Genomic DNA, 23,356 nt, shown 5'->3' on the forward strand with positions numbered 1-23,356 from the left:
GTGACAAGATAGATATAATGTAATGGAGGAAGAAATTGCAAAACGAACGCAGTTCACCGTTTTCCTTAGAGAGTCCGTAACTTCGTTATAGTTGAGCGACACGGAACAGATAAGAGCAGCACTGATAAGTCGCGTAAGTAAGTTCGTTGGAGGGACCGATTCATATCACTGCGGTACCAAGACAGCACGGTAGCTCCTCTCTAAGAACTTCACCGGCTGAGACACCGTTCACTCGTAGTCACTTGGCCAATAGTAGTAGCAAAGCGAAAGTACAGACGAACGCGACGGTCGAACAGAGTTCTCTGCGACTAGGAGGACAGGAATTAAGTCGAAAATGGTTTTATTATGTCAGAAACTAGCATCTATCCATAACGACGGAACGGAACAAAACTCATCGAGCAACTCAACGATTTAGTCGCATCGAGATGCATTTAGATAGTAAAATTAACTTTTTTTTTTTATGATCAAACGATATTGTCACCTCTTACTATCGTTCTTATAAAGTTTTACTGCTATCGTTTCTATCACGTGAGTAAGCGATTGAACATTGAACTCAGAACTACTATCACAATGGTTGACTATACGCGAGATATACTACTCCGCGGAGTGCATTCTAGTGTGGTTCGATCGGCGTACCTATGTAACGATTCACGATCGTTAGCTCTAATGGTGAGAGACGAAACCGTGCAGTAAGTCTTTTTTATTATCTCTCAGTGGCTTTTCTATAGCTGAGATATATCGCCGTCCATGGATTTTTAGGGGATATATTCTTTCGCTCTTCTTGGAGCCATCATGCTGAATCGGAATATATTACAGTTCGTGCGATATGGTCACGCTCGATCGATTTTAGGTTTCACAAACTTTCATTCTTTGTCATTATATTATCAAGTTTATCGTGTTGAAAATTAACTTCTGATTAATAATTTATTTTTGATGATCCTTATACGTATCTCATTAAATTACAACGAATATCCTATTAAAATAATTTTATTCCATTGAGTTACATGCATATCATGCGGTAAATGTACATAAAATCGTAATATTGTTACTCGCTTAATAATGTACGAATATTAATTCATGCTAGTGCTTTTGATTTAAAATTTTAACATGCATATTTATTGTCGATTTATATTAATAGTCTCCTATGCAGATTATTTCAAAAGAGTTTAATAAAAGAATAGGAGAATATATTTTTTAAATTATTTTGATCACTGTCTTTTTGATAATAATTTTATTAAATTTAATTAAATTATTATCTATTTTTGCACAAATCTTGAGTTTTTATATTAAAAATCTAAATCTAAAAATAATCCTTAAATTAGGACTTTATCACAAACAAAATTTTAAAATTAACAAACAGGAATGTAAAAATTTATTACTATTTACTTTTATTATTTTATTTGTCAACCTCTAAATCTCTTTTCCTCTCTTCTCAATGTTAAATGATTTTCTAATTGTGATCATAATTACATTTGATAATTTAATTTTTGCAAAAGCTCCTTTTTTGTACCTATTACGCAAAATATCTTTAATTTTCCAAAATATCTTATGCATGTATCAAATTTTTGTTGAAAAATATCTCTTATGCGATATTTGTTTCAAGTACGAGGCATTTCTATTATTTACACCTCAATATGTACTTTTGCGCAATGATATTTTACGATTGAAATCGATGCGATATATCAAACGAGATATCAACGTATGATATCAACGTATGATATCTGTATGTTGCTGCGACTCATATCGTGTGTAATTAAAACTCGTTCATATCATGAGCAAAAAGCAAGATTCGTTTTAAAATAAAAGCGCCATATCTCCCGCGATCTCCATCTGTGTCGACAACGATCATCTTTTACGTTTTGCCGACGCGACATATCGACAAGTGCACTAACGTTACCAAGAGAGATATCTCGTAACCGTCTATAAAAATAGATCGTATAGAAATGTTCGTTTGATAGTAGAATTTTTCTTCTAAAGGAGAGAAACGTGTTGTGCACAACACTCCGTCAATTCGTCATTGTCGACGGTAAGGCACTTGCGAGCCTCTCATACATCTCTTTTCATAAAAGCAGCAATCTGAAAAAAATCTTACTGCAGAAGATATCCATAAAAGTGTCGCCGAATTCAGCTCCGTGAAACGTTCTACCTTCCTTTTTTTTCGCTGATTCTCGGTTAGGAGCGGCCGCGCGACAAAAAGAAGAGTCGTTAGTTACGCGCGAAATAACCATTTGTTATCCCTATTCGTTTCGCCTCGCGGCCATACTCGGACTTCCTTGTTGACGTGTTTACGTTGGTGGAGACTACCGCGATGTTTCAAAAGGACATTTAGATATCTTGGAAAGACTACGAGTTAGGAATCAGAGATTGGAAACAGAGGTCTTCAAAGATTTCGAGTCACCAAGAAATTCTAGCTATGCTTTGATGTTAACGTAATTTTGAAAATTAGATACCTACCTAGTGCTATGCAATTACTTTAATTCCATTGTGCTCAGTTCTTGCATTAATTACATGCAGAATTAACCCTGTCTGCAATAATATTTTTACTTTGTTTACAATCTAGGTTTTTTGTCTAACTCAAATTTTTTTACTATTTTCACAAAATTTTCAATTTTTTTTATGAAAAGGTTTAGGTTTATATTTTTCAACATCTCTATTGTATTAAATATATTATTAAATCGTTTTTAACTTAAATGTTAAAAGCTTTATTTAATTCGCTTCTTAATTTTTTGATAAAGAGAGTAAAATTTTACTTGTGCAAAAAAAACTGGATCGCATATGGAGGATTAAATATAATATATTGCATCTATTACGAATTATGATTCACAGGAAGCAGAAAGCCTATTTTGTCGGAATACTAAATCTATAACCTTAATTAACCTTATGTAATATAATATCTATGTTTATCAAAATTTATAAGATTAAAAATAAAAGTTTATTTATGACAATTATAAGATAATAAAGACAATATATTTTTTTATATAATTACTATAAAATATTTGCTGTGATTAAATTCAATAAATTTAGGCTTTCTGATCTCTGAATTACATTACATCATCAAAAACAATTATACCTTTGACACATATTTCGGAAATGAACGTAATAGAGCACGAACCACGATTGCGGAATTTATTTGTAAAAAGCGATCAACGCATTCGAAGTTCGAGAATGATGATATGAGGGAAGACTCGAATCAGATCACATAGCTACGGGAAAATATTTGTGGTAGATATGACGTATTGTTGAGGAATCTTGGAGATATCAAAGGAAGAACACTGTAGTGAGCGCGCTTGAGAAACATCTTCTTGCTTTTATCACGAGGACAAAATACTGTCACGAAATATTTACTGTACAAGTAAGTACGTGTAAATAGAAATGTATCTGTCGTAGCACGAAAGAATCAGAAATCTGTATCACATATAAACACAATTACAATTTAACTTTGTGTTTGTCAGCGCCATTATTTCGCTTTGCATAGTTTCCCTCTTTCACGTTTAATGTTGCATATTTCGAGAATTCTGGATGCAGCCATTGTTTGGATGATCCGAAATATTCTACCACAAACTCTCAGATGAAAGCTATTTTATATAAATTGTATAATAATCCTCAGTCTCAAAGTAACTATAGATTAGTAAATACTTGTACCGCCAAACACATCTGTCTCAATCAGATCCATAGTAAATTATAAAATTATCGAGAGATCGCATGAGTATGTATTTGTTTTAAATAACTCTTTGATAGTTACACTGTTTATACATTCATTTTATTGGATTTATTCAATGACTACGGCATTGTTGCATTTCAGTGAAATGAATATCTGGATAGAGCGTTTGACTATTGTGTATCGAAAACATGATGCTCCAAAATAGATTTTTCTAGAAGAGCAATATTTCATACATGGTACTCTATCGTATAAAAAAAACTATTCGAACAATGAACGAATGTAGGTCGGATATAATCTGCATATCAGAATTTTAAAATTCTTATTACGAAAGTTATATTTTTTTGAAAAACTATTGTTACTATAAATCTTATTCAATATAAACTGATGAAGTGTCAGATCGACATTTAATGATCAATTTGAGTTAATTTGTGAGGCTATTTTTTAAATAAAAGCGTCGAGAAGAATTATTATTTATTTTTCATTCTACAATATTAATTTAAATTTTAAATAAAAATTCAAAATGATCGTGTCATGAAATGTGAAAAAAATTCATTTTTCGTATAACACGTAAAAAATATATGTATAAATTGGTACTACATAAAGTTAAACAAGTCATTTAAATAAGAAAATTTTAGTTCAAAATCTGATATTTAGAAGATTTAAGTAAATTATATAGGATATAATTATAAACCACCAAATTTAAAATATGTACAATAAGATTGGAAACAAAACTGTTTATGTTAAATACATTACTTTAAATACGAAGCGCCACTACGGTCTGAATGTTAAGATGTTGAACTACTATATATATATTCATATAAATGAATTAATTTCAGAAATGATAATTGCGTGCCGATATGATTGTCGGACTTTCAACGCAATCAATCTGAAATATTAATAATCCCCCCAAATTTCCTAAATTAATTTTAAAAAACGATAATAAATTTATTGCGAAAAATATTACCTCGGTCTAAAGGCTTAGGACGCTCGTACGGAATGCAAGAAATCCGAGTTCGACTCCCGGCCGAGGCAATATTTTATAGGAGTGAAATGAAATATCTCTTAATTGTTAATGACTTTCAATTATTAAAACAGAAAATAATGCAAGCGTGCAAAGAAATTACAGATGCACAATTCAACTCATTTTCTTATCTAAGTGCTTGTTTCAGGATTAGAATTCATCATTTTAAAACAAAATATTTAATAATTATCTTTTGATTATTGTAAATTAATAGAGGGAATGAACCTAAATCATTTTGACATTATTTATTGCTATAGTTCTTCTAGAGGAAAATTTTGTTTGTTTTAAGATCCTAAATTCACATATTTTTAAGTTTGATGATTTAATTCAGGAAACATTATATATTATTTTATACATGTATATATATATATATATATATATATATATATATATACTTATATGTATAACAAGTTATATGTATAAAAATGTTATCTAATGTGTTTTTACTTCAAAAAATAAAAATGCGCAAATTTCACTGACTGTATGAGGTGATTACATTGTTGTTAGACAATGGAACCAGAGAAGCGGTCTTGCAATTGTTTCCTACTACTTCCTCTGGAAGGCGGAAGGAACCAGAAGCTAGCGAAAAATTTCAGCTGCCGTGATGTGTAGTGTTAAACCGCTTTCTAGAAACCATATGCGCAGTAGAATCGTGGCTGATAACACATACAACTGTGCAGACAGTTGCCAACTGCGAATGCGCGGTAACGAAACTCTGCGTGTTCGTTTGCTCTTGACTTATTCCGCTAAATTAAAATTGAGCGAGGAACGTTTTTTGACATCCCGTCAAAAAATTCATAGTCTCAGGCAAATAAATCAAAAGAATAAGTATGACCTATCTAACTTTTTAGTAATTTTCTTTCCAAGAAAACGGATTTTTTAATTTTTTTTCTAATTTTAATTTTGAAGCATTTTTTATTCTTTAAGCTAATTGAATATAAAATGCTTTATTAATATATGTATAAAGTCTCTTAATTACTAAATTTATTAAATATCAAATTTTTTTTGGAACATAAAAAAATTAATAGTTTACGAGATACTTAACATTTCACATCAACATATGTCAGAATTAAATATAAAATATCTCGTAAATCATTTTGATTTTTTTTTATTTTTGTCTTAATTTTATATGTATTAAAGGAATTATCTGTAAAAAAAACATAATTACATTAAAAAGAGTAGAGAGATCTTTTTTCACCTAGAAAAAAAACAATGTAACCAAAATACGTCCCTTTCGAAACCGTTCCACTTTTCTAAAGTATTTGTTCGTATAATCAATAATTTTGGAGAAAATTGACTGCATTGATTAAAATGGGCCGCTCTGTATATATATTTTTTAATTTGCAAAAAATTGCAATAAATTGAAATAAAAATAAATGCGAAATGTTTTGTATACTACCAAAATGAATACAGAATAACTCGCAAACATTCTCTTCTATTAACGGTACAATATGTGTTGCCGCAGGAATAATGTACGCGCGTTGTCAGATTAAATAAGCATTTAGTAATTTTGCTGATGGACTTGTAACTGTGAGCGGAATTTTTCAAATCCACGTTATGCGGCGGTCAACGATCTGTAATCGTGAGATTTACGAGTTCACTGAGTAACGGGTCGAGCAGACTGATAAACGAGCGAAGTTCTGAGACGAGAGAATGAGAATAAGCACATCCTTTCATATAAAACACACATCCCATTTGTTTGTGCAAAATGATACATGTAAAAAAATTTTTTTGAGCCTTCAGCGTGCACGAGAAAAAAGTTTCAATCGATAAAATAAAGAATCAAACGGATGCGGAATTGAAACAGTCTAGATAGCTGTTTCTCGTAGCGCCATTTTTATGGCATAGCGCCGTACGCCTTTGTGTGTATCCTTTTCTTTGTGTTCCTGGGACAATCGACATGGAAACGACAAAAGGAAATAAATTCGAAATTTCCTCTTTAAAGCGTTGTTAGAAGTAATGAGATATATGAAACAAAAGTATTTGACGAACATTTTTCCCCGTGGAATATAAAGGAGAATTTCTCGAGCGGATAAATTTCATATCTCTTTCAATAGTGTAAGCAGACATATCGCATAAGTGCGTAATGATAATCGAGAAATACAATGTTAGATTCAGTGAATACCTTTTAATAGCGAGACTTAAATTAGTAAATCTATTTTATTCTTAGTACGCAATTTCTTCGGAAACTGCGGACGTATCATAAAATTCTATTCTCTCACATGCACGTTCATGTCCCACGCGAACACGTCACGTTTATACATGGCACAGATTTTTGCGTTACGCTTTTCATTCAAGTCGAGAGGAAATGTCGTCGAAAAGTACACGTCACTGCTCGGGATGACTGTTATCTGACAGCATTGTGGTGAAAAAACGTCGCGATTTACAAATGAAAAGCGAGGCTCTTAACGAACGTAGCGCGGTATTCCGTATTCAGGTGTTACTCACGATAAGTGTTAAAATGGGACACGCGCGGGACATTGTTGGGACAGGTCGAGAGGGAAAAAAACAACGATAAATTCTCGTTTCGCACGTATTCAGGATATCCTGAGTGCGAAACAGATGCTTCCGTGAACAAGACATTCGCGCGAATCGTCATATCCGTGAAAAGGTTGAAGAGCGACGCGTGGGATCGCGTGATAGTCTGGCGGAAAACGGTTATGCCGTTTGCGTCGAGTCAGCGTCATAAATTTTACGAACATCCAATCTGCTTTTCTTGAGTGCTCGCGCACTTTCCCGGCCCCGTAATGCATCGCTTGATGGTTTAAAAGCGCGTAAACGGATTGAACCACGCGTTAACGAAGTGTTAACGATAAATGATGAGTGCCACCGGCTGAATATCTTTTTGGTCGATAGATTTTTGCTATGCCCTTCGTCATTTATGTTGTTACGACCCAAGAGTTATGAATATTTTGTATTATTTGTGCAATATACTAAGCTCACAGCTTACAAATGGGTTAGTTTTTGCGGATTATGTTGGACGAACATGTAACTCGAACATCGGCGCGCTATATTCTCGCGTATTATCTCTGTAAAACGTATCTGGGTTTCCAGAATTCAACATAAATCAAGAATGAATAATGAGGTCGATGTGTTATGAAAATAGCGTGTTTAATTAATTAAATAAATATTGTACATTATGTTTCGTTAGATTACATGGATAATTTAAAAGAACGATTTATGAATGAGATTAAAAGCAATTTATTTTTAACATATTTGAATACTAGAGGAAAAGGTAATAATATGAGACCACTTAAAATTCTTATTATAATTAACATATTTCTTACAAAAGATTTTTAATTTGTTCTTAAGTAAATATTGAAATTGCGAAGTTGGCGCCATGACGCGATCTTTTTGCTGACAATTAATATTTATCTATTATATAGTATATTAAAGTTTTTCTCTTTATAATTTTTAATGTCAAGTTTAATGTATTTTAAAATTCGAATTTATATTTTAAGATGTAAATTAATTAATGCTTAAAATGTTATTCTTCTATTTTGAGAAGAAGTAAATCTCACAAACTAAATTTTTACTGAGACACGATTAAATAAAACTTTATCAATATTTTTATATTGGATCCTCTAATAAGTGAGTAATATAAGCCCAGGACTTTTAACGAAAAATATTGTAGAGCGTTATTTTTTGTTAAAAATTTTTGCGGTTATTTTAAAATGATTTCAAAATCTTTAGAGGCATCCGCGACTCGAGAAAAGAAGTACTAGTAGTAAATATTCACAAAGACAGGATCAAAGCAAGAATATTACTAAAAGAACGTGTTCATGAAAAGAAACTTCTGAATCTAGATAATAATATCTCAATACATTCAAAATTCTCTCATGGTATATAGACGATTCATGTATGGAAATAGATTTCATATATTCGTAAGACGAGAACTACGATGTATAAAATATCATTTACCGATTTTCTGAATGTATATCCTTTACAGAAAAAAGTGGTAAAGTAGATAAAAATCTCATTTTGTTTTTTGTGTATTTTGTTATTTTTTTAATTATATTCAAGTCCATAATATTACAAACAATCATTTATTTAAAAATTCATGTTTAATATAAAACACGTTTGAAATTATTAAGATAATTCACAAAAAAATTTTAAAAAGAGACATTATGCTGTAACTATCTTAATGTGATGGTAAAGTGATGGATGTTTTTTTCTATTTGATTCTTTGAGGTCTATTTGGATTTTATGAAAAATTCAAATAGACCCGAAGAAACTAAATTCTGTAAAAATATAAGAGGTGCCCACTATTTACACGTGTAAAATCTCTAGCTCTTTCAGTCATTCCATTACATTTAGATAGTTACATTACAATGTCTCTTTTTATTTAAACAATTATCTCATTTTGTGAACTATTTTAATCATTTTATGTTTTATGTTAAATCAATCAAACGAATGTAGTCTTCGATCGATGTTGTAAATGGAATGGCTGCGAGAGCTAGGGATTACACGTGTCAAATATCGGCATCAATTTAGTAGAAGGTGTCTTGGGAGTGCCAATTATGCATATCGAATACATATATGGAGTATATAATCGATTTCAGTATATCAGAGCGTCAGCAAAATATGGGGCAAATAATTAAGAATGCGTGTCAATTGCAATGACGAAAATTCCTACGTGCGGGAGTAAATAAATGGCAGCGGGAATTTATAATGATTAAAGTGGATTGCGCAAACTGATCTTCGTAATTGGAAGAATCAAGCTGATCGAGCGAACGTTGAATATACGTGTGCTCGAATTATTGCTTTGATTAAAACGACCAGTAAATGGCAATTAACAATTAGTGCTTTTTTCTCATTCTATTACTTTTTAAATATTAATTAAGAAGTATAGAAGTAACTATTTCAATTAATTATTTCGAAGATTTTTCTAGTACTTTTTTATATATATCTTAAACATGTAGTAAAATTCTCTCAGTTTTGATACCTTTATCGCATCTTTGCATTCGTTTTCTCTATTATCTGTTTATATTTATAACTGACAAGCTTGTATTATGATGTTATGTTAACAGAGTTACACAGGTAAACAGATAAACCGAAGAGAAAAATAAGGCAACAGTTTTTATGACGTTTTCATGCTACACCGACAACGGAAGTAGTAAAACGCGGATTTAGTCAGACATGCAAGTTCAACCGCATGAGTAACCGCGGTTTCTTTTCTTACGCATCGTTATGCATGGAAAGGAGCTGATTACGTTAGTATTACGAGATTTGCTTTATTTCCATTATAAAATAATAAAGAATATCTGAATATTTTTAAATACAAATGAGCAAGCTCTTCTCTCATTCAATGATAAATAGAACATAATACCAATAAGAAATATGATATTGCGGTGTTTACGGATCGATAACTTCAAGAGTTTATTGATTATCATCCATATGTTGGACGTCGCTATCGAACTTTTTATATTTTTTTTCCTGTGATTTTATATAACTTCGTATATTTTGCCTACAGCTCAGATTTCTTATTTCCTTTTTTACATTCTTTTTTCACTTATACTTCGGATATTTCTAGAAAACCCTGTGAACTTACTCAAAGAATAAAGAGATACTATTCGCGATACTATATTGTTATGGCTCTTATTTTTATAGATATAACTTTCAAATAAATCGCACTATGAAGCACTAACTGAATTGACGTAAGATAATATTTTAATATTGTTGAAAATCAGTTTTAGATAGAAAATTGCAGGAGTAGCATAACGGAGGAATAAGATTAGTGCCCCGTTCTATTATTTCAGTACACGGATTTGAGCTACTCTTCGGATAAGCAGCTGCTATCAGAAACCGTCTCTTTCGTATATCCGGTAGCTGTTGTTTCAGCAATTTGGTGGTTGTACAACCGTGTGGTTACGATCGAAGGGAATATATATACACGACGAAGAGATTGACGGCTATGGTAACAAGTAAAATCTAAAGGTGGCGTAGAGGGTGCCTGCAATGTCGTAAAAGACGTAAAAGAATAAATTCGCTTGTTTGTGCGGGTGCGAAACTTTAAGCGATGTGTCTGTTGTACAAAAAGCGTAAAACTTCATCCGATCTTTCCCGTATTTTTCTATGGTATTGCTAACGCATGATGACTTTTATAAAACTCTACGATATATGTCTTTATATAATATAAGTTGTTAAAAAGTAAAGAAAATATTTAACGTATGTTTATTATAAAATATTTAATAACAGAAAAAAAGTTGCATAAAGAAAGCTTTAGATGTAACAAATACGTTATGTATCCGCAGATATCTCTCTCTAAACTGCTTTCTCTTCTGAATCATATATTTTCGTACTGCATAATATTTTTATGCGCAAATCGTATAACTTATGATACATCACAATTCAGTGAGATTACCAAAATATATATATATATCTAAGCTCTCGTATCGTTGACGTGTAAAATTTACGTCGTGGCGGACATCTTTCATCCTGGCAGGAAAATAGAAACTCAAAGAGAGAGAAGGAGCACACGATTCGATCGGACTTTCCCAAAGGTGTCGTATTCCGGGAAGTTCCACCGATAAATAATGGGACCGTTCTCCACGCTCGTGTTCACGCATTGTCGTATACGTACGTGCAAGTAACTTCAGCTATTTGAACAGGACAGACGTCGGCGGAATGAATCGTGAGCTGACAACGCCGCCATAACGTGTTACAGGACATCAAGTTTTGGATAAACAGGCGTAACTCTCTGCTCGGAATTTCTGTATAAATCTTAATTTTATTATATTTAATTTCCATTATATTTTTAATTGATGATTATTAATAGTGCTAATTTAATTTATTTTTACACTAATGAAAATAATAAATATTTTTATTATTTTTATTTAGACATTAGACTTGTCCATTTTATTAGACATGTTTTAGAAAAAAATATAAACAGAGTCACAAAACTAATTGTCCAGACAATGCATTATTATATTAATGATCTCTCCAAATTGTTTTTCGAGTGTTAAAAATTGTGGTTCCACGCATACTTTACGACGCTGGCAATATCACAATTTGTTGATAAATATAAACTATCAATGCCTTAAACGATATATTCAACGGAAAGAGGAAATAGATAGTACTACTATTTTTCAATAATGTACAACACATGAATTCAATATTCAACCTGATAATACGTGTAATGTAATTAAATAAACATGACGTTGGTTGTTACACATTGTCACGTTTTACGTGATTAATTCATATTACGATAATATATCTGTTATATATAGTAATTGCATTTATATGCTGCATAAAGTATAAGTACAAAGAAATTAATTACGAAACGTATTTATTTGACATTAAATAGAATATTTTCTATGATACCAGTCAATTTGTGTAGTAAATTAATTATTCAATATTGTTGCTTTTCTTCATGTTTACAATTCGCCCGTTGTATACTCGTATGTTATACGAATTAACAAATGAAACGTTTACAGTCAGATCTTTCCTGCGTGATATTTATTGCAAATATTTTTCAGTATATACATCGTATACGTCTCGTAAAGATAAAACATAGATATAAAACTGATTAAAAGTGATAATATTTTAGAATTTTATTTAGAATGTAAATATACATGCATGATAGAAGCCTCTAAATCTATTCAGACTACACCGCCTAAAAATACGATTTAAATTTATGTAAACTATTGCCATACATCGCATATCACGATACGATGCAGCGACCACGGCATTATTTCCATTCCTGAATAAACGCAGAACGCAATTCCAAATAGATTTGCTCTTTCGCGCGTGTTTGAGCGTATGCGCGCGTTGAAATTGCATTTTGAACGGTGAGCGTAATTGTTTTCTAAGTTACGGGTGACAGACACAACGTTTGATCATTCCTAGATTAGAATTTTATGAGATTATTTATCTGTTATTTGTAATGCCGTATAAATTACATTTTTATTAAAAACAAAATATATGCAATATAGGTTTTAGGAAGAAATTTTATAACAAAAGAAAAATTTCATTCGATTTTTAAAAATTAGGAACAAAATTATTATCGTTTTCATTAACTCTATATCATAACGATCGACAGAAACTTTATTATTATTATTAATCCGATATTATTAAAAACTGTATAATTATAAAGTTTATAAGTTTGTATTTCTTCCGCTTGTTTCTCGATAAAACAAAAGCGAATTTTCAACTGAAAATAGTACGTGATTATTACTACTTATGTCTTATAATTTGTAGCGATGATGTTACTCCCCTTTTCTTCATTTCCTCTTTCTGACTACTCGTTGAGAATTCAGAAGAGAACTCGATGAAAGAGAGCTCCGCGTTTTTTCCCATTGCTCGCACCATTTGCCGCGTTTCTTTCCATCGCGACTTCCGTTATGTCGTCATAACGCAGGAAGAACCAAGAACATAAATAAGCCTGGCAGAAATTAATGCGTACGAAAGTTTTTTTTCCGGTTGAAAACGAGGTTGTCGAGCATGTTAAAAGTTTCGTAGAGGTTCGCTCGAAACAGTCCGTGAGTGAAAAAACAAGAAGTGGTAAGGATGCGTCCCCTGTGAACTGCGTACGATTGCACTCGAAGTGAAATAGTCTTCTCACTCGTTCTGCTCGCTATTTCCAGTTCAGTGATTGCACCAAACTTTGCGGCGAATGATTTTCTGGATTAATTTTAATTTTAATTTTTTTAAGTAAATAACATCAACATTTTTGCGATATTTACAATTGTTTTTTTTATTGCACAATGCATTTTTTTATTCTTAATTTTTTTCTAAAAGTCTTTTTAAATAAGAAAGGAATTAATCAGTAGAATTTATTCTATAATATAATAATCGATTTAAAACAGAGAGAAAAGTAAATGTTATTAAATTAATTTTGAATATGGTTAATGAATATTTCTCACAAAAATCTGATTTGATAATAGTCTATTTAATATTTGTAAATTATTTAGTATTAAAGCACTAAAGCACAGTGGTTTTAACGTTCACAGTAAGTAATCAATCATTATCTTCTAATATTAAATAATTTTTATAAGGAATATATTTAATAAAACAATATGGAATCATATTAAATATAATACGCTGACGTTGGAACCTTTTTTTATTGTATACTCGTATGCAAGATAACGCATTATTTATGTCTAATGCATTATTTAAAATTCTCTCTATATAGAGACTAAATAGTAGTAAACATATACCTGTTGATCCGATGAGATTCAAATGTGCGCGGCTTCCTCTAAGCGTGAACTTTGAATGACGCGCGTCTACCTTTGACTGTCCAACGTGATAACTATACGTACAATTTCAAAAGCGAATGTCAACTTAACATGACATTTGCAAAGTGATATTTCGCACAATAATCAAATGCTTGAAATCACATGTCAATTCCAATTGTGGTATATCGCAAAATACATTTTGTGTAAATTTTCTTGATAACAGCATCTTTAAAATATTGATAAAACTAGAAATGCAATTTGTCAAATTTAGTAGTTTTTGTCAGGAAAAGCCAAAGAAAATCTTTTTCTATTGGCACTTCTTTTTTCGGTTCCTAACGTTTTATATTGCTGCGACAGAGAAAAAGCTCGTAAAACTGGCGAATCCCGGAATATCCTTTGAACTCTCTGTTAGACATGTTGAATATCCGATCCGTGAAAATTTAATACGATGAGTACAAGATCAAGTTTTTGCATCTTAATGCTATGGAAAGAGTTTTTGCCTATTCTCTTTATATTTTTTATCTTCCATTATCATATGTATAATAAAAATAAAACACGATAAAAACACAGATATGAAAATGGATTTAAAAGTTTTATGTGTCCAAATTGTGTATTCTTTTGGCACAATAATATCATATATCATTCATACAGTACCACCGCATTACGTATATAAAGACATGTACATATGTATAATGGTATTTATAATTCCAGTGCTCTCTTCACTCTGGTGGACAGCATTTAGTATTCCATCCGTATAAAGCAAATCAGTTTTACGATAATCGGATTGCTGACATCTGTCATCGAACGTAATGATTTTTCGATGTGTGTAAAAAAAGTGTACGCCTATCACAATTTCACGAGGTGAGTAATATGGATATTTATATCATTTCTAGCAATCTGTCGATGTGTCGCATTAATAATGCATAACATGTAATTGATTATCATAGAGCACGAGATAAATAATGAATGTACGTTGTATGAATAGAAAATTAATATATGACTGATATCGAATGCATCGTTAGAATATGATTAATAGCCACGACAAATTTAAACCATAGCGAAAGCAAATAAATGCAATTCCTGCGAGAGCAGGAAAAAGCGAGACTTTAAAAATGTACGATTAATTTTTATTTATTTTTTATTGTTTTTTCTACTGTTTTTACTTTTCAAACTAATCATGAAAGTACTCCGAAATGTTTACAATTACTTACTAAACAATTCGAAATAAAAATAAAATGAAAATTTAATAGTGTCATAAAAAAAACTGTATTGTTTGAGATATTACGTTTTTCATATTACGTAATGGGAAAAAACGAATTTAATGATTATATTATTTATATATTTTAATGCTAATATTGAATAATTTCGTAAATTATCAATTGTTATAATCTCAAAATTGAATTTCTAATGAGAGATCTTACTTAAGACTTACTTATCATATCTAACACGGAATCTTAAAGTGCAAAATTGTTCATGGCGATAACGGCGATGCATACTAAAACGTAAAGAGAATGAAGAAGAAATCGTTAGCTGATCGTGAAGGAGTCAATCAGGGAAAGAAAAGTTTTAATCTTTAACCTGATAAAAAAAGTACAGACAATCTTCCTGCTAAATTCAGTTTTCAATTTTTCTGAGAACGCTTTTCAAAGACCACAATTAATAGCGACGAAACAAAACAACAAGATTATTAATGTAAATACTTGTGTAAAAAATTAATTGTGTCATTATACTAAAAATCATGTGTAACAAGATATTTCGGATGTAATAGATAGTTAATTTTTGCGTTTTATAAGAAAAATATTCTGCATTGAATACGAAAATAAATACGAATATTCTCCTGCAAAACTATACAAAACTTATCGTGGAAGTGGATTTAGAATGGATATCCTATTTATGTATACATGGAAATTGGAAATAAAACTATGTAGCGTTGTAACAACGATTTTATATTCGAATCCACTAGCCAAAAGGTTGAGCAGGGTTTCAATTGCAAATAAACGAAATAGTAGCGGAATGAAATAGCACGCAAAGTGGGAATTTTGTTGTAAATTCCGTTTTTGTGATCATCATCTTTTATTTTAAAAAAACTTTTATATCCATAGCAGAAACAAGATTATGATTTATTAATAATTTATTGAAATACAAATCATTTATTCAAATTGTTATTAGCATAAATGAAGCAATTATGATTGACATTTGCGAAAATTGTATATTTGTGGTACGTTTGTTTATTTCTCGTGTTATAATAATTCATTTCTATTTATATTTAGTTAAACGAATGTCATTATTCACAATTATCTGCGTTAATAAATTTTATTAGTTTAATTTATTGGTTTAATTCATCATTTTCAATGACAATGAAAATGTTTGAATAAATGATATTGCTGTAATGAATATGCACGTTAAAGAAGCATTCGAGCAGATAATTAAAATTTCTAACTTCTGATTCCAATTCTTACTTTCCAGAAAATAAAATTATGATCCTATTTCATTTTGTACACACGTCAATTGCGCGAATTCTAGTATTTACATATGCATTACCTGATTATATTGCATGAATGTCCATAGACCGCATAATTTTCTACTTTACATTAATTCCTCCTTCGACGTATGTAACAAAATGCGTGATAATCGTGCGCAATTTGCTGTTTCTCATATAATTGCCAAATGCAGATTACAACTGGAATAAATATAAAAATCTCAGAATTTTAGTATATGACAACAACATTATTAAACTTTTGCAAAACGAAATTTCATCGCGTCGTTTTTTTTTATAGTTCCATATTTTAGTAGATTTATATAAAATACTACACGAAGAAGTATGCACAATTCGTATAATCAATACGTAAAGCAATCAAAATTGTAAACTCCAGACGTAATCCAAAAGGTTTAAATGTCAATATATCAAACCATGACATGGTTATAGAGTCACAAGCAAACTGTATCAAACCGAAGTTTAATTTCAATGTCGTCTTGTCAACTGCAGACTTATCGAAGAACGTATATAATTATCTGTAATGTGTATTTATAAAACTTTGAAACAATTCAAAGTTTTATTCTTATAGAAAATTAAATTCGTAAAATAAAAAATAATACAAATAAGTGTAGAAGTCAAATTTATTCAAGGCGAGTCTTAATATCTAAGAATTTTGTGTGAATTTTTATAATTTCTAGTATTTTAATTTTTATAATTTTTCATTTATTAAAAAATAATAAATTTTTAAATAATCTGAATAAGAATTATACATAATATATGAATAATGTATAACATATGAATAATTTATGAAAATTAGTATATATGTTCCTATTTTATAAAACTTCAATAAGAAGAATGTTGATAGTCATGTTTGTATGAATACTGAAGTGACTAAAAAAATAACTTTTAAATAGAATAAAAAGATTTAATATCTTTTTTTTTCCTAAAAAGATTCTATGTCTAATATACAAATAAATGTATTATAATTGTATTTTTATTAATCAAAAAAAGAAGCAAATATCCGATAGCAAATGTTCAATCGTAACAATTGTGATTATTATAATTTTGCATAATAATATCGTTAGCTTAAATGTTTATATCGAGTGCTCACTGCTATATGTCGCGATTAATAACCATAGCCAATTTATATTATCTACCTATCGCTGGGCACACACACGACGAATCCGTAAAAACTCGCGATAATCCATTTAAGCTCAGCTCGCCGTTTTCAGCCGTAAAAATTATCAGTGGAATACCAGTCCGGAATACCTCGCCACACGCATTACCAGCAAGAAAATTATATATATATCTTCTGTATGTAAAATTTGCCTATAATACTACCATTTCATATTCTCTTGTGATTTCATATAAATTCCACAAAGATTTTCCGATATTTGAATTAAGCTAAAAAAGTTAAGTGAAAACGCAGAATTTTTTTCCTTTTATTCGTTAAATTATTTCATGTGCAAAATTATTTTGTATTTCTTAAAACTATCAATTGGATTATATCTTCTATAATTGCAAATTATTTTATTATTTATATGGCAGTTGTAATTATTTATATTAAATAAATTAACATGCAAAATAATAAAAATTACAATTTATGTGAACAAAGTAATCTGATTGATATATCTCACGGATTTGTATCTCTTTTTACAATCCTTTTAATTTTATCAGATATGTGTCGTAGAAGTAGCTCTATCGAATCTCGATAAGACACATTCTTGGCAGTCTGCTTCTTAGGAAGTAGAAGCGTTTCACTCAAACACGTTTCGTGCCTCGTAAAATGGAGCTTGCTCCAAGTTTTGCCGAGAAACGAGACGAGAAGTGAGACGACGCGAGTAGTAAAATCATTAATTAAACGCTGGGAAAGGAACATATGGGGTATCATATAACGGGCTTATGTCGTGATGCACCTTTTGTGATGCAATAATGGAGATCTGCGAATGATCGTCGTATAGACAATGGTGTTTTTATAAGAAAGTAAAAAAACGGATAATATATATATAATAAGGAAGAATAATAAAAGTGATATTTTCACACCGCTTTTCATCGCGCTTCATCACGCTCGAATCATACTTAATACTGTCGACAAGCCACTTCTGTTCGATGATAGTGGAAAAGTGTAATAAATTCTATCGCGGCTCACTGAAATGGATATCACGCGCGGGGCTTGCGATCAATTTAAAACGACCAGCTATCAGCGGTGACGCGCTACTGGAAAACTATTAAGGTGAAGCTTTTACAAGTACAAATTGGAGCGCAGCTTTCCGATGAATACAGCTATTTGCATATATTGAATTTATCACGAAGTAAGAATAGGATCCATTCTTATTGTAATTGGAGAAATCATCGAGTGACTTTGATTTCTTTTAGGAATACAAATCACGTCTGATTTACATTAATAATTCGTTTCATAAATGATCAATCCCCTTGAGATAAAATTTCCTTTATCTATATTTTGTAAAAAAAGGATTCTATTTTTAGGAATTACATAAATTTACGTCATTTATTGATTTATATCGCATTCATTCACTGTTAAATTTATAACGTTAAATGATAACCCAATTTGTATTATTTATAATCATTTTTATAGATTGCTATTGCTCCTATCCAATACTAATCGTCGTTAATTAACTGAAGCAATGAAATTAAGCAATTTAATTCAAGAAATTGTATTAAATTTGACTCAAACTTAATTTATTATTTATTAATGTTTAAAAACATCGTTTTTAAACTTTAAAACTAATTACAAAAATGGATTGATTTATAACACAGGCTAAAAATATACAAATTAAAAATAACAAAATGACAAAAGAGTCAATTAAATAAAAATAATCACTAAAAGGAAATTACTAAAGATAACAAGTTAAAATCTGTTATCTTTGCGATTTGATCTTCCATTAAATTTACATACTGCACATCTAAAGAATCGTTTAATATTAAAGATGCTTGCTAAGAAAGTTTTGAAAACTTGGTCAGAGAACTGTGAGTAACAACACGATCAAACTACTTCGTAACCACGGATCTGCCACAAGCGTATCGTTCAATATCCGTCGAGCTCTGGTGTCTTGTTTTGTATAGTTTGTATCAATCTCCAAACTCTACGTATCCTTTGGATAGAATAATAGTAGCACAGATGTGGAACTTCCGTGACATATATAAGATCAATGTTTGTTCATATAACTTGTTATTTTAAACATTGATGGAACAACATGTACTTAATTTAGATAGATACTGATATAAGAAAAAAATTATCTGATTATGCAACATAATATTATATCTTTTTTTTTTTATGTAGAATATGTACAGTTCTATTTCGTTAATTCATATCACAAAAAGATATAGAACAAGAACTTCTGGCTTTTATAGTTCTTTATAGCTTAACACGAACGTAATATTTGTAATTTAATATCTTAAGTGCAGCTGCAGATACAGACGCCAATAGCAGTTATAATCAAATAAAAGATATAGATAATCATTTTGGACAATAGTAGTTAGATACATATGATATGAATCATAGAAATCAAATTTTTACAAATAATGCCCAAGAATCTTTAATCTAATAGGTTAAACATATCTATATATTACTTAATAGTAACATTAATTTAGTACTTAATGTTCTCCCTTAAGCACTGTTAAATGTATTCAATAATGCAGTGAATAATTCAGCAGTGAATAAATTTACTACATTTACATATTAAATATGTTTATGTGTAATGATCATATTGCAAATTATACGCTTTGTAGAATTACATTACAAACACAGCTAACAACATAACTTTACTTCTTCTTCTTAAAATGTATTCGTGACACACGATGTGTCTCTTGATTGTAGAATAGAAATGTTTTTTTCGAAGCTAATGCAAACACATGCCTGTTTTGCTTTGCTCCGTATTACAAACGGCATACGAAATAAGAGAATTCAACTTTAATTGCTGCAATTAGATACGTACTCGGCAGTAGTAAATCCACGAGGCTGTCGATAAGGCTTGAGTAAGTACGCGACGCTCCGGAAGGTAGAGGAAAAACGCTCGTGCGTGACTTTCGAAGGTGAGAAATCTTGAAAAGTTGGGGTATGTGATGCTGTGGTGCGATTCGATAGATCACTTGATTGAGACACCAAGATGGATCACGTCTGACAAAAACTTCACGATTTGGTTTCCCTTTTCACCCGTTGACATAAGAAGGCGCCTTTGTCATTCCTTTAATAACTTCTCTGTAGGAAATGCATGTACTGTCGTCACTCAATTTCATTCTCTTTCTTCTCTTTCTATTCGAGACAAAGAGTTTTTCATGCGGGAGTAATAAATTGTGAACTATGCTCTCTTCAATATAAAATATGCAATGAAAAGTAATGAAGAACCGAACTTGCACAGTTTCTTCAACCTTTCGTGAATATTATCATAAAGCTCAAGAAGTACAAGACTTTCTTCAAAAAAAGTTATTAATTTTTCCAAAAATTTCTATATTTATTTTACATGTAAAATATTAATAAATTCATTTCAAAAAAATATAAAAATATAAAAATAAAAAAATATGAAATATATATAAATTCATTTATAAAATATGTTTTAATTAAAAATCTGTGTAAAACATATCAAAAATAATCTATATAAAAAAATGCCGGCGAAAGAAAACAATTAACCAAGATATTTAAATCAAAATATTCTATCATTTATAATTAATACAACTATCAGCACCTTTTCTTCTTTTTGGCAGATCGAACGAAAACACTTTCAAAGTAGCGATGTGTAAAAAAAGATACTTGTTTTCTTATATCGCGATCGTTATCGATAGCCAAGTTCGTGTAGTTGGTATATATCGTAGGAAAATTAACTGCGGCGTCTTTCCCGGAATAGGATAGTCGACGGAGAGCGTCGTAGCGTCGCGATGCTGTGGACGCCACCGAGAGAGCCGAGGAAAACGAGAGAAAGAGAGACAGAGAGAGAGAAAGGAGCGTCACGACGACGCGGAGGCTGACGACGCACTGACTGCCCGCCTGGGTGCTCCCGACAGTAGTCGCGCAGGATGAGAGAGAAAGAGAGTATGAGACAGGAAAGGGTGGGCAGAGAAGGGAGAGAACGAGAGAGATAGATGGAGAGAGAGTGAATGTGGATGCAACCCTGGTCTCCCGATCTCCTAACTGCACCGACACCCTCTCGCCGTGCCAAAATCCATCCACCCACGCGCTTGTCCGCGAACACCCCCGATGTATCCTCATTCTCGGTTGATCGAGAGTTGCACGCGTCGAAGATCGCGACATACTTTCAGCGACGACAACAGTGATGTAGCGAAAGTAGCGGAGCGCAGTTTAAAATTGTGAATATTCTCACCGGAAAATGATTTCATCGAAAATTTCATTGCCTAAGGATAAAGACCGCGCAAATGATGGTCATGAAGAGATGAAGTATGTAACATGTTCTCAGTGTGTTTTTTATAACCCGTATAGAATTCGTTAATGAGTCCACCTAATGAGGTGGGTACTTTATGGCGCGCTTTACACATCTTAATGAATTCAGTAACTTATAAAAATATGCACATTACACGCACATGTGACTAAAGTAATTTATATAATATGTAATTTCCGTCAGTGCTTTTTCCCAACACATATATTTAAAAGAAGAATTTTTCAAATCCGAGTACATGTTTTATATTTTACGTGTTTCACACACAGTTGCGGAATTCTATGTCGAGTGATTTAACGCTAGCAAATGAAACTTGAATATTTAATTAGATAATATAATAGGGCGTATATGCAAGAATGTTAAATAATAAAGACGCACTGAACATTTTCGGAAGCGACCAAACCTTTTTTCGCTACACTTCGTGTAGACAATGAATGTTTTTAAATAATTGCGCAAAAGTTCGTGTTTATTTAATTTAAATATACAGAATACTAAAGGTAAATTGTGGCACATATATTTTCATCTATCTTTCCTGAAAAATAATAAGGTACGGGCTTTAATTTATGTATACTTGATATTAATCGGAAGTAAGTTGAAATCGCAATTATACTCTTAATTGCAACAATAATTTAGATGGAAGCTTAGTTTAAGCCGCGCAACTCCTTTTGTGCTTAAAATCAATTAATGAACTTGTGCCGTTATATTTTCCTTTGATATCTGCAATTTGCGTTTCCTCGAATCTCGGAAAGTTGCCAGCATTTCTCATCGCACTTTCGTTAAGGATTATGTTATTATAGACAATGACTTATGAAAGTATCATAAATCATATAATAGCTGATACTTGATACCAATTCTGCGAAGTTGCAAATCACTCACCACAATAACATACAGTAATGCTCATTAATAATTGCTCTTGTTATCTACTTCGCTTAGCTGACACTATGATACATTTCTGACTACGTTACATGCAATAATGCGAGTCGTTTTAAATGTCTCTTATATATCGTACTTTACTGCTGTGTGTTTCGTGTAAAAATTCCTAGATATCCTCGAAAAAATATGAACATTTACTGTTATCACAATAAAGCTATGTTATTTACAATACAATTTGTACAAGCATAAAACAAAAATGTACTTATGCCGACAGTATTAAAATATTGCATATAAAATAAAATGTTATACATTATGTAATTATTATAATAAGAATGTATAGACAGCATGTAAATAAATTATATAGCATTGAAAAAATATATTCTCAAAAAAAAAAAATTAATTGTTATCACAGTAAAACTACATCATTTATGCAATACAATTTATATAATCATAAAATCAAAACTTACTTTTATAGGTAAGTACATCTAAAATATTATACTTATACGTAAAATATTATATATTATCTAATAAGTATAAATATCATAATAAGTATAAATATTATAATAATAAGGATTTATACAAAGCATGCAATAAATTGTTACAGGATTGAAAATCACTTCCCTGAGATATTTATAGATAAAAAAATTATACACAAAATATTCCATCATTTCCATTAATTCGATCGATTGAAAATGTTTTTTTGGTTATATTGAATATTTAGCCAAGACATAGTACATTTAC

At 30.8% G+C, this 23,356-nt stretch overlaps 1 protein-coding gene across 3 annotated transcripts in view; it reads right to left on the reverse strand.

Moving 5' to 3' along the window:
* LOC105154860 (trace amine-associated receptor 9) overlaps positions 1-22,940 on the reverse strand; it is a 78,504-nt gene extending 55,564 nt beyond the window's left edge. The window contains exons 1-2 of one of the 3 annotated variants that reach the window (XM_011070628.2): positions 21,038-22,940; positions 20,291-20,553 (exon numbers count right to left, since the gene is read on the reverse strand). The gene's annotated coding sequence lies outside the window, so the exon portion shown is untranslated. Of the gene's footprint in view, positions 1-20,290 lie in introns of all 3 variants that reach the window. The other 2 variants (XM_011070627.2, XM_087408657.1) reach the window with 2 other exon arrangements.
* Between the last annotated feature and the right edge of the window lie 416 nt (positions 22,941-23,356).

The sequence above is a fragment of the Acromyrmex echinatior genome, chromosome 1 (genome assembly GCF_024713525.1).
Source record: "Acromyrmex echinatior isolate Ae372 chromosome 1, ASM2471352v2, whole genome shotgun sequence".
Lineage (NCBI taxonomy): Eukaryota > Metazoa > Arthropoda > Insecta > Hymenoptera > Formicidae > Acromyrmex > Acromyrmex echinatior.